The following is a 2,400-nucleotide window of genomic DNA, read 5'->3' as shown; positions in this document are numbered from 1 at the left end:
CCGCCGCCGCCACCGCCGCCTTGCCCGGGGTGCCCAGGTGGTGGGGGCGCCCGCGGTCCCCAGCTGCCTTCCCTCCCCCCCCACACCATCCCCTGGAGGGGACGTCCTCGGGGGAGGAYGGCGAGGTCTAGCCAGCTGCCCCCGCGTCCCGTCCTGGCCCCCATCCCTGCCCGGTGCCGCGTTGSCTCCGAGGCGCCCGTATCCGGGGAAAGCTTTGAGCAGGCGCCCGGGGCACGGAGCGTCTCTGCCACCTTCCACCTCCTTCTCCTCTCCTTGCAGGCAAGCGGCTGCAGATCAAACCCAGGCTGTGAGCGAGACCTGCCGCCGCTGACCCTTCGCCGGTCCCGCGCAGCGGCCCGAGAGCTCAGGAAAGGCAGCGCCGGGCCCGACCTGGCACCTACCTCAGGCTGCAGCGCCGGCCGCGTCTCCCGTTTTCCCCCTGCTCCCCGAGACGTCCGCAGCGGCCGGCGGCGGAGCGGGGAGAAGCGTCACCCCATCCCTGGCGCTCAAGGAGGCGCCTTTGTTGCAGCGTTTTCATTTTCAAATAAATTATCTTTAACGCTGGCTCATTGAAGCGGGATCCGCGCCGCCGGGGAGACGCTCGGGTCCCCGTCGGTCCTCCTCGGCCGCTGGCGCTCGGCGCTCCCGCGCGCTCTGCTTCGCGGCAAGATACAAGGAGGCAAACAGACCCGAGGAACTTAATTTGGGGCTCCTCTGCCGCAGGAGCCAGCCGTGCATGCCCGCCACCGCGTCCCTCTGCCGCCGGCACGCGGGAGCCATCGGCAGGGGAGCCATCGGCAGCGAGAGCCATCGGCAGCCCGGGCTCCCGGCCCCGTGCCCGGGGACCCACCTGGGTCCGTCTTTCTGCCCCCTCCATCCCCCGAAGCGGAGGCGTCAGGTCTTTAGTTTCCTTATTTTTAGGGGGCGATTTCTTGCCGGGACGCTGGAGCAGAGCCAGGGGCCAGGCTGGAAGGTCGCCCCGCGCCGGGCGGCCCACGCCGGGCCGCTCGCCCGCTCTCCCTGCCCGGTGGCTTCTCGCCGCCCTCCGCGGTCCAAATTAGCCGCGGCCCTGCCGGCCCCTCGGGGTGGGGGGCGAGGGGCACCTTGCACCTTTGAGGAGATGAGTTTGGGGGCCGTCCTGCCCCGGGAGCAGCCCCGGGTGCCCCCCTCGGGGCTGGTTTTGGTAAAGCTTTCGGCAGCTCGGGTTGATCCTCGGTGTCTTTTCTTAACCTGTGCGTTTTGGTATTTAAATAAAACAGCCCCTGCGCGAAAAGCCCCGATATCCGGAGCGTGAATTTGCTTCTCTTTCAGCCCGGCTCCCGGGGAAGGTGGTGGTGGCGGGGGAGGGATGTCTGTCCGTCTGTCTGTCCCTCTGTCTGCCCGTCCAGCCSGAAGAGGTCGGGCAAGCTTTTGTGGTGGGAAATGGGCGATTTGGGCCCAATCTGTGGGTTTGTTCGCTCGAGGAGCCGCTCGGCCCGGCCCAGCCCGGCGCTTTGCGCCAATCTGCCTGGTTTTGTGTTTTAAACGAYTCCCCCAGCTGAAAACACCCGCGGGCTTGGCGGGAGGGGTGGGGGTRGGGGGTTAGCCAGGGAAGGAGACGTTTTAACATCTTTTCCCTAATTTCAGGCTTCCTCAAAAACTTAAATTCTCGGGAGAAAAGAAGAAAAAAAAATAGGTTGCAAGAGGGCTGCGGTGCCGGCGCTGGGCGCCGCGGCGGCTCCTCCAGCAGCGGCAGCAGCGTTTAAACGGGGATGGAGAGGCGGAACCGCGCCGGGGTCGGGCTGGGAGAGGCCGGCGCGGCGGCTCCCTTCCCCGGGAAGCGGCTGCCGGGGGCAGAAGCGCTTCGCCCCGGCGCATTCCCGAGCCGCCGGGAGAAGGTGCCGCGGCCCCCTCCGGGGCTGCGGGGCGGTGTGTGTGGGGGGGCGGCCAGCGCGGAAAACCGCGGGCGGAATTRCACGTTTTATTTTATTTTATTATTTATTTATATTTTTATTTATTCTATTTTTTCTCTCCCGCCGAACGCGGCKGGGTTGGACTGCCGCCGGCCCCAGGCAGAGCTGCACCGATGCCCTGCTCGCCGGAGTCCCTGCCGGCCGCCGGGATTTGGGATTTTGTTTTTTCCTCCCCCGGGGTAAGGGGGTGGTTTGGGGGTCGGGGGGTTGCAAGGCGCCTGGAGGACACGAGTAACTTTTCCTGGAAACCCCCCCTTGCCGGGCCAGGACGGCTGGCAGCGGCCCGCAGTTCCCTGCTGGGAAGCAGGTGCCGGGGCGGCATCACCCGCTGGCTCGCTTTTCGGCCCGTCATCACGGTGCTGCCCCCCCTCCTCCGCCTCCCTTCGCCTTCATCCCTCCTCCTCTTCCTCCTCGGCAGCGAGCCGAGCCGGGCCAAAGCAACGCTCCC

The sequence above is a fragment of the Rhea americana genome, unplaced genomic scaffold, assembly GCF_003343005.1.
Source record: "Rhea americana isolate MKP2758 unplaced genomic scaffold, rheAme1 scaffold_140, whole genome shotgun sequence".
NCBI classification, from domain to species: Eukaryota; Metazoa; Chordata; class Aves; order Rheiformes; family Rheidae; genus Rhea; species Rhea americana.
This window is presented reverse-complemented; position numbering follows the sequence as displayed.